Below are 17,136 nucleotides of genomic sequence, written 5' to 3' on the forward strand. Positions count from 1 at the left end.
CTGCAAAAAGTACTTCTGTTTCTATAATCGCACTAATATTTTACTAGCACAGTAATTTTTCTCCAGAGTGGTTATATTTATTCCAATGATTTGCCGTCTTAAGCACGCCATTCTCAGGGCGCTTCTTACTAAATATATTTCTCTCATCACTTTGGAACTGCACTTGTCTAGACATATGCATTAATAAACCCCATGCACTGAAACAACTCTATTGCATCACTGCTTTTATTTATAAACACAGATTGAAATTGGTACAGAATTGTTTTTTCTCTTTCTGTAACCAGCGCCACCAGGTCTACATTAATACTGGGACTCCAGCATATAAACACAGCTACAACTCCTTACATTTTAAGTCTTTTCTCTTTTTAATCAATTTTGCCTTTAGCCAAAAAATTGTGGTAATATAGAAATGAACCTGTCAGATGTAATTTCACTTCCCCAGTTCCTCCACTGGAAAGCACAGAGCCATGCTGTTCATCAGCGTAGGTGCAACTGCCAGTAAGCCTTTAGCCAAAGTACCTGTTTCAGTATATCTCTCCTAGCATGCTTTAATTTAAAAAGATTTTTTTTTTTAAAGCCATTTGGATGTAGAACTCTTCCTCATATATAGAGAGAAAGCAAACGTTTCATTGCTTAGCTCTTGAGGCATACTCTGGTCATCCCAGTAAACAAAAGTCCCAGAATGGGACATTTTTAAGCATGCATTGATTCCCTTCACCAGAATACTTGGCCACGATTGCTTTTCTCGTATTATTTATCCTTTCAACTAAAAATCAAAGTTATTCACCAACTGACATTTATCAAGCCTGACCACTGCTGGAGCCAGCAATAGCATAGAAACCCTGTGTGTGGAGAGAGGCCCCTGCGGTAAGCTACCGGGTAGATGAGAGCACAGAGCACCAAAATGACTTGCCAAGGAGTGTGACAAAACCGCCAAAGTCGTTCACGAATAAAATGCAGGCTCCCAGGAACGGATCAGCTCACAGACTCACCAGGCTGCTGCCTTACGCTGAGGAGCAAGGGGTTGCTCTTCCAGGTGTACGTGTGGCTCGGTCTGACGGGGTGGTTTGGAGCCCTGTGTGGTACGGCTTTGCAGTAAGAACACACGCAGCACCAAAACCCACTGGGCTGCTGATTCTCCCAGCAAACACTGCTGCGGACCCTGTCACAGCCGGGACTCCTGGGGGCTGTGTGCCAGGAGACCCCGAGCCCAGCCGCCCCCTCGGAGGGTGAGCACCGATGCTATTCAGAGATCGCCCTCAGTCAGAAGGGCAGCATAGCAGGAACAGGGAAAACACACATGAAAAACATTGCAGAGCTCCTTTTCCCTTTTAATCCTGGGCTGAGTGCATACCTGGCAGTAATTTGGAAAAATACCAAAGGCTGGTACCTTAGGGCAGTCTCTCACTGCTGTTCTTTGCACTTCAGCACATACTTTCAGCACTTTGCCAACAGCCCTCTCACACAGTTTAATCCTTATGCTGGCAAATCTTAATGCATGGGGAATTACAGGAAAGAGATGTAGGATTTCTTAGTTAGGGCTATGTCGTAGGTATAGATTTCTCCCTTTGAGTCTCCTCACAGAAATCTCACAATGCAAAGAAGCAACGGTAACAGCCAGAATTTGGCCCAGTTTACTTATCCTTAAAGAAAACCAAGAAGCCACAGTGCATACTGAATTACAAGAACATAATCTTTGTTTACTGGACTAAAGCCTGGAGATCCTTACTTGATACAGAAAATGGAAGCAGTTTTGTGGCAAGCCAGCCAAGAAAAACATCCGTTGCTCAGCGTGGCACCCAGCTAAGCTAATCTTTGTCTTCCACAGGAGATGCTTATTCAATAATTTCTAAGAACTAAAGGACTTCATTAAAAAATATGCAAGCATTGATCCAGATGTTAAGCCTCTCTGTACAACGACAAGCCCTCCTGGAAAGTAGTAAAGAATAATTGGTTCACTGTTATCTGGTCCTGAGAAGAGAGAAGAATATTGCCTATTTATTTAATGTTACTATACAGAGGAATTTATTTCCTTGTTTACATACTGCTTGAAATGCATTTAGTTATAATGGCTTTGTGTAATTAAAGTGTAGGTAAACATTCAGTTTCAGCCTAAATGCCTTATTGTAGCACTGAAATTTGTTATTGCCCCTCAGTCTGACCTAAAGAAAAGCATAACACTTAGAAGTAGTAAAACATGACTCTAAGCAACCAATGTTAAACAGAAGTAATATTTCTCAGTTGTTCCTTGTAGGCTTTTCTTTAGTTATCATTTTTATATTCCTTTTCTGTCAGCTTTAACCTTGGAAAATGGTAATCTTGTAAAAATAATTCTTAGAAGTGTAGATAAACACCTAAATTGAAATGAAATCCAATGCGTGATGCCAGAGAAATTTGTAGCATGTTAATTTCTCCTCACAAATTTCCGTACGGGCCTGGCAATGCCATTCTAAATGTGGTCTTAATAACCTGCTGTCCTTTGCCAATTTATAGACTTAATAGACTGTGATTAAGGAAGAAATAAATTCCAAATAAACCTGGCTTTGAAACCAGAGAGCTGGGTATCTGTAAAAGGCAACTGTTGGGGGCAATTTCTTTTCCAGTGTCTCAGAAAGTTAATCTCTATCTGCTCCAGTTGTGGAGATTACCATGAATTTTCATGAGAGTTATGCTTTGATCTCCATTTCCCTTTAGGTTGGGAACATCATCTTCAATCTTTCCTGCAAAGCCGCACCGCTTCGCTATGGTGCCTGCAAAGGAGCTGACCAAGCAGGCACCTGATGCCAGGTCTGTTACCGTCAGTAGAATTATGATAAAATTATTTTTCCTGTTATTTTTAAAATGAAAAATCTACACTACCATGTCACACATCAGGCTTTGATGTCTCAGTTCCCACTGTACTACCCTAATTCTTTCTATACTACCTTCCAGCTAACTTGCATCAGTAGTTATGTCCATAAAACACACCATCTTCCTCTCCTAACTGCTAAAATACTTCACACATGTCCAGTTGTTAAACACTCGAGACCAATGTGTAGCATCATCCTCTGCAATGTTAGACATCAGCACTCAGGAGTCAGTGACCTAGTGTTCTTCAGAGATGTTTTAAAATGTAATAATGCAACATGTCCTGATAAGAAACCTTTAGATCATGGTCTTTTCATGTGAAAAATCAAAAGCCATCATCACTGCGTTCCCCAGGCACAGCAAATTAAATTTGTAAGTAGGCCCAAGTCCTTCTCTTCCTTCTCTACAGATTTGGCGGAGCAGTGAACAAAGAGGAGGCAAGCAGGTACCCTGCGACTGCGGGGTGAACTGAGACTCGGATGATGCGTGACTGCACTAAGCATTTCTTTCTAGGTCTCTGCCATTACAAACGGTCAAATTGAATGGTCTTTTTCTACTTCTGAGACTGCCAGAAAGACTTTACAGCAATTTAGTAGGGAAATCAGGTGAGGAAAGGGCAAGGGGACTGCTGAAGCGGTGTCCCGAGAGTTTTTTGTCATAGTGAGCATCTAAGACTTTGGCATTTGTGGTGCTTGACCTCAGAGATTGGGCTTCAAAGGTGTGTTTTCATGGGAAAAAAACAATCTGATTTGCTCTCTACATTCTTCAACAGCAAGGAAAGTTTTGCCTCCACATCTGATACCAGGTATCTGCTTTCCCTTGGGGTATGGCAAATAAAGCAGATTCTGTCCTATCATCTGGGTAGCAAGCTTCCACTGCTAGCACACTAGCACGCTTGACTCCAGAATATGCTGTTCATCTTGGTTCCTCTCAGCCTCGAGAGTTATGCATTGTTTCTATCAAGGAAAATAATTTTTTTGAGACCTAATTTACTGTTACATTCTGTTGTTACAAAGACCTGAACTGAAATCAAATGAGAGGAAGTATCTTGACATGAAGAAGAACAGGTCATGAATTGCAATTGTCTCTTAGCTATGCAACCTACAAAAACGTAATTGGGGTAGTGGTGACAGTAGAAGTTTAGAATTAACTGTTTTAATTTCATTATGACACAAGACAAAAACCCCGGGTGAAACACCCAGAACGCAGCCACGGCAAATTGCCACGCTAAGTCCTGTTGACAAGTAAAGAAGGGTAAGAGAGGATTACAGGGAAAGAAGTGGGCAGCAATTCAATTATCCCAAATACTGACAGCATGACAGAGTCTTCGGCAAGAACAAATGAACCCGAGTTTTATGGTTCACGGCTAGAATGAGGCAGCCGCTGTTGCTGCTACCTGCTGAGCCCCTCCCAGCGTCCGCAAAAACATCTGGGGTTTGTCTCCCATATGTACCTTGATCCTGAACACTGACTCCCGCAGTCAGGAATTGACAGAGTCAGAGGAAAATTTAATTGAAACAGTGAGGACTGAAACCAGAACTGCTGCAGGAGTAAAAGGCAATACATTTCACAAATCAAGAAACCACGTAATGATTTCAAATTCCTCTTGGGGAAAAAAGATAAACCAGAAGCAAAGCCAGAGGAGTATCCGAACAGTTCTTGGTTAATTTGCATTTTTAACTAAAAATTAAAAACATATGAAGCAATGGTAAATCCCTTCAGTGTTTCATGTACAAGCTATAATACATATACATATATATATGTCCAGGAAAACTGCTGATGTTAAAAATATTTGGGCTCAGGTTAATACTTTCTACACAGAGATCCAATACAGTGGAAGAAATATTATATGATATTTTAGTTTATAAATATAACTGGATTTATCTGGCAACTACAACCCACTCTAGCTTAAGCTCTCATAACATTAGAAGTAGGTGCCGAAGGTTTTTGGCAATGTGTTTAAACCTTTTCCTAAGTCAGTTTCCTAAAGTCTGAGGTTTGCTCAGAACTGATAACCAAACCACATTTTTTGGAACTGTTTTGCCACAGAACCGAACACAAATACATGTGAATTGAAGTATATCCTGCGTCAACAATCTAGTTACTAAATATGTCTCTTTTTTGAATTTAAGGAGGTACTTCTTGTCTGTTTTCAGACACATAAGATTCATGTGCTTATATTACTCATTTTTTTCTTCAATCAAGCCTGTTAAAGAAAATTCTGTAAATGCTTTGCTTTCTCTAAGAAAGTGACAGGAAAAGTCACTATAAAAATAATCTCATATATCTAAATTTATCCTCTTCACTCCCCCGCATTTTTTTTCAGATCCTGGAATTCGAGCTTAACAAATTCTATTTTGATGCAAAACAGTCTTATTTTTAGATAATAGGGACACAGATTAGAGTAACCTGCGCTTTCAGTGAGCTCTGAAGTGCTTGATTGTGAAAAACCTGCAGGTAGGGGTGTCATCTCTAGAGCACCAAGCCCCTCTAGGAGGGCTGAAGATATTCAAGCACTCCTAGAGGTGACATTTGAATGCCTGGATTATCCAGGCCGCAAAACCTGAGCAACCCTTCGTTACATCTTGTACTCATCTTTTCACCATAAAGGGAAACAGTTAAAACTGCAAAACTAATTCTAAACTTATGCTTATAAAAATTCTTTTACTTTCAATCATCATACATTGTTCCATAAAAGATAAGCCTTCTATAACTAGTAATTGTGCCTAAATAGTCCCCTCTCCACCTTCCCTAGCCCATACCTATTAAGCAGGAGGTAAACATATGCAGCACTACTTTGCCCCTCAGGGCTTGAACTGAAGATGTTAGGCACTGGAGCAATGACCTCACTGTTAGACCATTTGTAAACTCCAAAATTATCACTTAATGCTGAAACCTACTCTGCACTTTAAAATAAAGGCCTTTTAGACTCTGTTCAGAAGACTGAAGAGCCTTATGTTGGGTCCCACATTCACAAGCGAACTGCTTGGATTGCACGAGAACATCTCATGGTATTTTCACCTAGCTTTTATTGCCTCATTTTGCCTTTTTTATTACCAAATTTTTAGTGAATCAACATTAGTTTAAAAAGAAGGAAAAATAAGCCAATCAACAAGACCATCCAGCTTGAAATAGGTTGATTAAACCAGGACATTTCCAGACCGTGGGGGAAAATTAACCTGGTAACCCGGTCCTTTCTTAATAAGACAGTGATTGTTTGGGAAATTTCTCATCAGATTTGTAAGGTTCCAATCTTCAATATACTTATGTCACTAAGGTTATTGTTACTGAATAATTAGGGGCAGGCACTGAAACTACCAATAGAAAATACTTAAACCTGCAGTTCAGTAGAGTGTAAAATTCTTGCCTAATTTGAGGACATAAAAATTCCATGAGTTATTTGAACATTTCAAGCTAGGTAGGTACATTTTGGAAAGGAAACCTTATTTAGTGTCACTTTGAAGATGATCACAGAAACATCCAGCATCTTGCAGAACAGGTATAACAAATAACTAAATAAAAGTTTAGGGCACGTATGTGTATTTTTTCTGGAAACTGGCGTGTCCTAGCATTGCTAGCAATCCCGAAATAAACTTGCTTTTGTAAAAAGCATTTCAAAATTCAAGTATTTCAGACTGATGAGAAATGCCCATTTTTTGGAAGGCCTTGGATGAGTGTTTTTCAAGGATTTGAAATGTGACATTCATTAAATTGCATACTCTTCTTGTTCCGAAAGAATAAATCTAAGCTAGTTGATGTACATTATCTGCAGAAGTCCCATGGATAATTGTTTCTAAAAAGAAAAAAGACCCAGGAGAATTTTTTTTAAAAAATAATTTAAGTTATTTCTACAGCATAACAATGTTGATGGATAGATTTGAATGGGGAAAAAGAAAATATCTCTGAAGGGCAACAACTTGAAGCACCATTATTTCAGACATTGGAAACAGGACCAAATAAAGCTGTGAAATTATGTCTAAGTGTCTAACTTTTACTCCTCCAGGAGAGGAGAGGAAGATTACTCCATCTTTCTCTGCTTCTGAAACCAAATATTTCCTCCTCCAACAAATTCGCTTTACTTACCTGCCCCAAAATACACTTGGCAGCAAAAAACAAAACAGTTTACGAGGTGATTACAGCAACGACCAACCACACAATCCCAGACTGAAATTCAGCTTGCTTAACCTCAATATTCTCTTGGTTTGCAGTCATTTTGATATGTGATGTGCTGAAATGTGTGAATCTTTCAATTAAAAAGATAATTATACTTTATTCCAACACTTATTTGAAGATGATCATTGTAACATTATACGTTTTACTTCTGTAACTACTTTTTCCATACATATTTCTCAGAAGCTGATGTTTATGAAGGTATATCTCCTAATAAATACAGGGATATTTTAGACCCAACAGAAGTAAAAAAAAAAAATCTCTAATATTTATAATGTCACCCATCACGAAACATCACACACACTTCAATAAAGAAAGGATGTACATTTTAATGACACTCACCATATATGTTCTTTAGGAAATCCTGTGTAACCAGTTCCCCACACTGGTACTCTCTGATTTATTTATCCAAAGATTACTGAGCCAGCTCAAAAGGAGGAGGGACTTCATCAGAGAATTTCCAATTGCTGAGCGCACCTTTTCAGCCAAATTACTGAAGCTTAAAATTTCTAACAAGACTTTCCTTTTTAGGAAAATATTAATTTTCTTATTAAAACATTCCAGTAGTAAAGTATCAACCACCTCTCTTGTGAGCACTGTTCAATTAATTGTATGCAATGTAAGCATTTGTTATTACCCTTTCTTGGAAACATCACTAAACTCAGACTTATATTTTCACTGGTAATGGCTTAATCAAGATCATCACAGGCAAATACGTTCATGAGCTCCAGGAAAAAAAAACATAGAATGCATTACACAGTAGAGAGGATAAGGAATATTTTTGCAAAACTCAAGGTTTTTCTTGGAAGGTTTTCTAGTTCATTAGTGCACTGTTTTGAACCAAAGATCGAAATAAGAAGTACCCTAAAGGCAAAAAATACACTCATTATCACCGAGTCAGGTTCTCTATGAATTTCAGGGAATATAACTCACCAGGAGAACAACATCCAAACATCCACAGCTCTCACGTTTTCATTTCTCTTGCTGTCTCAGAGACCTTTATTTTTATGGTCAGAAGAGCATCTGCACCCCACCAGCACATAAAGATTAGCCGAGCTCAGGAAAAGTCTCGAGGCAGTGTGAGGCCATTATTTCTTGGACACTGAACAGTGATATCTCCAGCAGCCACTCACCACGAGTGGACCCTTCCCTTAAATGGATTTGCCCACCAGCCCCATTAAAAGGTCCCTGATCCATTCCTGGAAAGTCACCTTTTCAGGAATTTGGGAGTTCTTTCAGTGTGCAGGTCTGGGCATGTTCACATCCCGTGACCCACGCTTTTGTCTGAAGATGTGTTCAAAAACGTAAGAGGTGGCACGGCCAGGGTCCAATATCTAGATACTATGATTAGACTTTCATCTTCACCGCGTCTTTATAAAAAAGAAAACCCAGAAGGATAATATGCTTAGAAATAATGAAAAAGAAGATTAAGGGACTTAACAAATATAAAGAAAACAGAATTGGTATTGTAATTTGTAAAGCGTGCCAGACTATTACACTAACAGGCAGTTTCGAAATGTTTATTCATACAGGCAGAGAGAGAGAAAAGGGGGAAAAAAGGATAGATCTAGAAGGGCTATGGATACAATTATGGGTGTCCTCAGAGTCTGACATACTAGCAAATTTTGAAACTCATTCCTAATGAAAATCCTTTTAATGAAACATGTTCATGAGATCTGCATTGATATTATTGCAGGGATCTAGGCAGAAATTTACTTAGAATTACTTCCATGCCAGTCAGTTTTTCCAATTTAATTTAGAGCAGCCTGAATTTACTGAAATGTACAGAATTGATTGATTTCTGAAGATCTGATCTTGCAGTAAGTGGCATTGTTCTGCCCGGAAAAGGAGTTTGCCATCATTTCTCTCACGTACTTGGTGGAGTCGGATCAATGCAGCTTCAAGCACGAGCCCCAGCTCTGGCCTTTTGCCTGCAGAGCTCTCTGGGGACAGGGCTGCGTGCCCGATGCAAGGGGCTGATGGGCAGTGCCCTCTGGCTGGTAAAACAAAGCTCAGTCTGCAAGCAGGGGCGCGCTATTCCTTCAGAGGCACGAACAACATGAGTAGGTTGGCCCTTCTCAATAATTAATCTGGCTTTTCAGATTTCTAGCCTTTTAAACTACTTTCTAAAGTGTGTTTACTTTAATTTTACCTAAAAACAAGAGGCTAAAAAAACCCAAACCTGTGTTAAGTTTTGGTTCGTGGTTAGCTCATCATCACTATTAAACCTGAAGACTAAGCCACTTCTGATTGATACAAAACAAAAGGTAACTGCTGAAAACTGTCAAAATCTAAAGGAAACCCATTAACTCTTCTCCCATCTCACTTCTAACAGGAAGAAATATTGTTGGGAAGCCCTTCATAGACCAGCAATGCCACAGAAGGTTCAGGGAGCCACATCACTCAAAAACCAAGTCATGCAAATACCATGAAGTGAAGTTGACAGCCTTCAAAAGTGGCCAAGTGATGAACAGCCCTCAAGTTACCAAATTCCTCTTGGATGACCACTCCCAGATATCGGCTATCTATGGCCTGCCTCAAGTCTGCAGTGAGGCAATGGTAAGCCACCACTGCGTTTCTGTATTACATCCACTGCATTGTCAGAGGTACGTTCCTGAAAAGTTCCTTAAAATGCAAGCCACAATCAGAAACCAAACTGCACTGTCTTCACGTATAGATCTGCTACAGGATTCACACAGGTACTGTTAGCTAAAGCAGTAAAAATCTCTAAAAAAGTTCATCTCTATACTAAAAAATATTTTTTTTGCAGATGACAAGTCCCGAGAGCAGTTAAAACACATTTACTAGAACATACTCATTTACAAACAATATTTTCTAGCTTTCAGAAATATTCTTGATTATGGTCTTGCTTTCTATAGCAGGAGGCAGATATGCCATAAATTGTTGCGGTAAGGTTATAAATATTATGTTATACTTATTCAGTATAACTCGCTCCTATTTCAGGCTGCACACATACGCAGATGTTCATTTGTAGCCTGCAAGGAGTCACCCTGAGACACCCCTCTGCCTTAGCTCATCAGCTGTGGCCGATGCTTGATTCACTTGCCAGCGCCCTGCTGCCGCTTCTGTTGTTTAGGTTCTTACAACAGGCTTTCCATTTCCTCTCAAGAAGAAAAAAATTCACCTGACACATACTTCCAAACAGAAAAAACCACATTTGTTACCATAAGAAATACAAATACCTCCTCTACTTCAGAGATATAAACTGGATTTCTATTAAAACATTTTCTTCCCCTGACATTGGGAACTGCAGCCAGAAGGGATATTGATTGCCCTGTACAAACGCTCCAGTGTTGGTTTTAACAACACTGTCAGCCTGCTTCACCTATCATGCTAATATATTTAGCAAAACCCAATCTGTAGCCTGTCATTTGCACAACCACTGCACATTCACTACTTTAAATTCCCATTCCATCACACCTGTACAGTTACCTACGTAGTCCCCCTTGCAGCACACGGATTGCTGTATCCATTTGAATTTCCGAAGCAGGGAGAAAAAGCCTGAGGCAAGGATTTTAAGGGAGCCACACACCCCCACCCTTCAGCCCCTTTCCTATTTACCCAAAGCCCAGCTTCATCCCTCCACCTGCAGCAAGGCTTCAGATGTAGGTTTTGCCAAGCACCAGAGCTCTGTAACAGAGCGTCCCTCCACCGGTCCTGCTTTAAAATGCAAGAAGTTCACCAAGTGCACCTAAACAAATTGCCTTCAGAGCCTGCTCCGTTGGCAGGACCACGGGGCGTTGGGCGATGGCGCGTGGAGCCAGCCTGCCTCTCCGGCGACCTGCTGCCTCTCACAACCCGGCGGCTTTTCTTCTTCTTGGGTCACGTAACAGAAATACCGACATTTCCAGAGGATTATTTGCTCTGCACAATTGTTTCAGGAAGCGCACGAGTGATCAACTTTTAAAGCAGAGAATTATTTCTAAAACAATCATTGTGAGGGCTGAGGATTCGGTAATCACTCTGTGCAATTAGTCCCCCAAGTAGCATGAGACTGCATTCCCAGGTGACCCAAGCTACAGGAACACAGTGAGCGCCTTAAAGAAGATAGTTTTCTCTAAAAGAGGTTGACTAAGGTGAACAATCACTTTGGGGAGGGGCAAAGAACAAAAAAAGAAAGGACTGAAGATAAAAGGCCGTCCAAGGCAATTAGAAAATATTTTCCTATCTTCTTTCGAGTCCTCTGTCTCCCCTAGGAGAAGCAGACACCTGCCATAAGGTGACACAAGTGCTTTTGCTACAGCAGCAGTTGAATAAGAGCACAGAATTTGGTACAGAGTTAGATGTTACTGACACAGCGTAGAATGGCTTCATGTCCCTGAACACCACTGCCATCTCCTCTTCAGTGGGCAGCCACCAGGTCACAGGTTATTTTAAAAAGTTTTCCTATGTGAAAGCTTCATTCCAAACATCTCAGCAAAGAACGGATTCATCGTGCAAGAGCCTGTCCAAAGTTACATTTGGGGTTTTTTTTTTTAAATCAAAATGTGCTCTCCTGCTCTTTCTCGTTATTTATGACAAAACCAGCATCAGACAAAGCACTTTCTCCTTAACAGATGAGGATGACAAATGGTAAATCTTCCTTCCCATTGCTAGGGAAATATGGCAGGTGGAATTTATGAGTGTCACGAGGGTCACTAGCTGCTTGACTCCTAGGACGGAGCACTGTGTTCAGGGTAACGCCTGCCAGGCAGTGCATGGCATCTGCCCTCCTGAGAGCAGACACAGCAGAGATCTTTTAATTACTTATTCCCCCTCAACCCTGTTCCTGGAGGAGCCCTGGGGGACACTTTTGGTCTCTTGTTTCCTCTGATTTGAATCAATAGCAGAGTTGAAGCATTCCCCTGTGGCACCTTGCCCTTCCCAGACTGCATCCACCCCACCAGATACCCGAGTTAAGTCCTCAGTGAGCAAAAATGCTCTGTCAACGGGCAAAGGAGAGGTAGTGCTTTCAGCTGCCGGGATGGTGAAATAGCACTAAGCAGATGAATCACAGCAAAATGTGGGTGGCTGTTTGGGAAAACACATTTCAGCTTAAGTGTAGATACCTGCACTTAGATGAGTCACGCCCCGTTGTTTTCAAATCAATAATTTGAACTCGTTACTCACACACAGGATAGATAACATCGGCTCTCGAGGCCTGGACAAAGCACCCACTGCATGACTTGCTATTACCCTTATGCATTTCTGGTCATTACCTCGGGGAGCTCATCCCCTGACAAGGGCCAGAGAAGGTCAGGGGAGAGGGCTGAGGGAAACGGGGAGGCGAGAGAGGTTCAGGGTTTCTTTAAACAATATTGGCCACAAGCAGGGGACACGTGTGTTGCCCAGGGGAAATATCCGATTTTTAAATACCGCAAAAAACATCTAATTGAATTTGAGAAGAAATAATGCTGAAGTTAATTAGGATTGTATTAAAACTTAAATCTTCACAGCTTGGTCTGTTGCTTTGCTTTCAAGATTTCTGTATTTGGATTTACTTACTGAAGCCTGCAGGTGATAGGGCTGTACTTTATCACACTTCACAAGCTAGGTAGAAACTCAAACAGAAACATGTCCTTGCGGGAATATTATTTCATCTGTACTGCAACTTTTAGGAAGGTCATATTATACCCTTTTTCCTCCCCTCTCTCCCTTAAACACCTTATTTGCTGCAGCCACAGAGATTTAGAAAGAAAAAATCAGGGCATCATATAATGATTCATAGCCAAGCACAGCAGAAGCATTAATCATTCACAACCTTAACTCTAAAAGCATATAAACTTCCAAGGATGATCAGTCAATGAGACACATTTATATTTTAGCTGGAAATCAAATTTAGAAGTGGAACATCCTGAACTTCTGACCAGAGAACAAAGTGTATGAAATGCCATAGAACCATTTTCAAGGATCCCAAATGCATAGCTGCTACTCATGTGAGGAGGTATCCTTTCATATAAGCAATCCTATTACTTGCCATTCAAGTAATGATTCAAGAAGATATCAGGAAAGATGAGCCAGAGGAGCAGAAGAGAGCCAAACATGCTGGGTCTCTTAACAGGATGACTAAAGGAAAGAAGCTGATGCTTGATAGATGAGCTGAAAACTCGAAGACACCTGGTGTGATTTATCCTTCTGAATAGTTCTCAGTGATCTTTCTAATGATTCTCACATACATTTCTAGTGGGCCTTCTGGAGTTGGAAATGATGAAAGCAAAGGCACCGAATGTAAGCTCTGTCCATCAATACACGGCAAAAGAAAAGGCATTGAAAACATCCCTAGAAAAAAAGAATCCAGAAGACAAGCAGCTAGCAGTGACAGAAGTCACATGCAAGTAACAAGCAGAGGACGAGGCACGCTATACAATATTTTCACATGTGTAGTAACGTTTTATAGATGAGCCCATAGTCTGGAAACCAATGAAAATCCCTTCACTGCTTAGAGTCAGGTTTTCATTGTCTGCGATGGTGATGCCGCCATAAAGGCAGGTGCCCACATTACCACGACTTTCACTGGAAAGTCAGTATGTCCCTTCTGCCATTCTGTATTGCCCCTTGTATTCTTTACAAGAAAATTAAACACTTGCATATTCTTTTACAAAAGGAAAAATGTGGGTTTTTTCCTTGCACAAAAGAAAAACATCTTCCCATAACACAAACTGATTTTCTGTGTAAATTAGAAACTACCAAAGTTGTTAAACTCTTACAGATTTCCCAGTTATACAAAATTCAGTACTAAGTATTAGGGAACAAGGAAACAGAAAAGGTGACGGCAAGTCCTTCTCACAAAAAAGAATTGGTTTTTTGTTGAAAAGAAAAGTTTGGTTCCCCTTTATACAGGTAGTTTTCTGATAAAAAACCAATTTGAATGCATTAATAATTATGTGCTATTTGCATTTTTTAGCTTCAATCTAAAAAACACATATTAAAAAAGCAATCATTATCTGTCCTTTCTTCACTTTTAGGTTTACTGTATCAGTAAGTCGACACACCATGAGTCATATTTGAACTCTAAGGCTATTCTAGGTATTTAGTTGTCACAACAGCAGCAGTGTCCTCTGGAAACAAGGCAGTAGGAAAAGAATTTTAGCGATAAGAAAGGCTGCGTTATACTGTTGATATGACTGTTTTGGATTATAGTCTAGAAACTGAGCCAGGACCAATGAAACTAAAAGCAAATTTGAAGAGTAGTAGCAGAGCAGCTGTCAACAAGCTCCGTTCTGCGGCTGGGCAGCCCTGGAGTGCATTTCATTTTGGAAGTGTGTGTTGGTACTCCCAAAGTGCACATTTCCTGGAAGCTTTGATGCTCTGGAAACTGGGGGCAGGGTAAGGTCTTATTTCTTTTTTGAGAGCTCTCCACTAACTAGAAGTCTTGCTTTTTTGACGGCTCTTCTGCGTAGTGACAAACCTACGAGGCAGCATCCCAAAAAACCCCACCTCGCATTCCACCGGAGGGACCCGTCGCCTGGCTTTCAGAGCGTGGGCACCTCCCACCCGCAGATGCATTACCCACATCAGCGTTATCTACCGAAAGTCAGCTTGCTTCTGTTACGGAGGAGAAACACTTACAGGATAATAAAAGCCGCTAATACAAGATAAGAACAGTTAGCAGGGAAATCATTTATTAAGGCTGAGGGCTGCCTTGGCAGTCCTGTCCTGCCAACGTGGTCTCTGGGGAAAGGCACTGCTCTACATAGCAGATAACGCTCCTCCTGGCAGATATATCTTTCTGCCCGTTTCCTGCAAGTTATCACCCGCTATTTTCCAAGTACGAGTTTTAGCTGTACAGTCACTGATGCTTCTTGTCACTGCAGTTCACAGCCAGACCTCAGCAGACGCTACATAGAAGAAATTAAAACTGTCTGACTTTCACGCAGCCTCCATCCACCTCAGCTACCGCCCGTCCCGACCTACAATCACAGCCATCCTCACAGGGCACACGCCCCTGAAAGGCTACACCTGCGCACCGACCCTGTGGGCACACGCTGCGCTGTCGGGGCAGCACCCGTCCCGCCCGCTCCCTGCGCGGAGGCGCTGCCCTAGGGATGCTCCTTGCTCCGCCAGCTGCACATAGCTCGGCGCCTGCTCCAGATGGGATCAGCAGAGGCCCAGATCCCCCCCACCATCCCAGCAGTGCTCTGGCAAAGGCGAAGGTTGCTAAAATCTATCATTTTTCCTTCAAAGCTGTAGTTCATTTGTCCGTGCACAGTAACCTGTGATCTATGCTCCTTTCTCATTTATAACAACAACAAGGTAAAATGGTAAATATAGCATCTTCTAGGATGTCACTCTGTACTTGTTAATAATACATGAATAAATGTAAGAATTAAAGGAAAAATCAGAAATTTATCATCAAGCTTGCTAGAAATAAAGCCAGGATGGTGTCTGTGGTTGCCAAGAACATCTAGGTACCCGAGGAGTTTAAGACAAACCATGCCATTTCCAGGGCTAGAAAACGGCTGAAACTAAATAGCAGGCTCTGACAGCATGTTATTAGCAACAAAATCTCTTTGTTTAAGAGTCGGTTTAGTGGTACAAGGTACAACTGTGGGCCAGGCTAAGGCTATAGGGAAGAGAAGTTATAGATCCTTTATAGCTCAGAACAACAGACCAAACTGTAGATTAATATTAGTTTGCAGTACAGGGCGTTTTAAACATCTCTGCTGGTTTTAGGAATTCAGGTTTCCAAGATTTTGCTTACTAGTACTTAAACCCAAGGACCTGTGTAAGTGCCATTGGTAGTTATTAATTCCCATTAAAATTATCGCTGCTCTGACATTGTTGTAGCAAGACACAATGGCAAGAATTCCAGGGAGACGTCCATTTATTAAATAACTAAAGCAAAACATGAAGTAAGCTACATAAAAATTACTATACCATTAGTGTTTCACATGCTTGAAATGTGCACAGTCAAATGTAATTCTCTGCATTTATATGGAAATCAAGATAGCCTACCAACTGAATATACTATTGTATTCTGCTTCAATATACTGACCCTTGGGTTCCTGCCGCTATGAGCCTCATCCCAGTCAAGGCCGTGGTAATGGAAGTCTGCTCTCGAGGCAGCAAACTCCTTAAATACTTCCACTCAGGGCACAACTGGTAACCAATTTGAAAAAGGTTCCAGAAACTTGCAAATCAGTGGTTCTCCTTCAAAGAGGAGAAGGCAGCTTGGGTACCTGTGCAGGAGGGGAGGGATGGGGAAGGACTTTGGGACTGGGCGGGGCAGCAAGGAGCCAGGCGAGGGGAGCCAGCAGCACAGCAGCATTCACCCGGCTCATCAAGGAGGTCTGCAGGCGAGCAGCAGCTGCGGCTCAGCTGACCAGCAGTCTCCTCTGCACAACCATTTCTCTGCTGTGATTTAAAGCACAAGTCCTCTTTGTGCCTGCCAAGAGAAAGCTCCCTCCAATTGCTCAAAGCTCAGATGAGCTACTTCAAAAGAAAATAAGCATTTATTGTTTCCTCTCTAGCAAAAAAACATACCCTAGAGCCTCAGGTTTATTATAGACTCCTACATTTGTGCTCCAGCTCCTAATAATGCCCATGGTGAAGGGGCATGAAACAAGGGAAGAGCAAAACAAAGGAAAAATGGGCAAAGCACTGAGCAGCATGCTCATTAACAGGGTAATCAAGAGCTCCCTGCTGTCAGCAGGTAACTTTTGAGTGATTTTGCTGGGTTCTCACTTGGATTTCATCAGACTGACACCCTTGCAAGTACACTTGCAAGGAGGGCTGAGCACAAGAAAGGAGGTACATGCTGGCAAGCACAACAGAGCCAAAGAGGACAGAGACCCCCATGGCTGACCCCTTCCCCAGCACAGACAGAGGAGCACAAGCCAAGAGAAGGGCATGAGAAGCTGTTGAATCCAAATTGCCTGAACAGGATTGAGCTCCGATAGCACTCTCCTCCTTTAACCTCACCCATGAGCATCACAGGCAAGCAGTGCCAAGTCTCAGCACCAAAACTGGTTGGTTGAAAGTTTTAAGTATCCTAGTCTCTTAATTTTTCTTAATTCTCCATTCTTTATGGTTCTTATTGTAATACTGAATGCTTCTATGGCTTGATAACACACCCCTTTGTCCTTCTTAATCTAACTACAAAACAAAACCCAGTCCCAT

Source organism: Phalacrocorax carbo, chromosome 13 (genome assembly GCF_963921805.1).
Source record: "Phalacrocorax carbo chromosome 13, bPhaCar2.1, whole genome shotgun sequence".
Taxonomy (NCBI): Eukaryota; Metazoa; Chordata; class Aves; order Suliformes; family Phalacrocoracidae; genus Phalacrocorax; species Phalacrocorax carbo.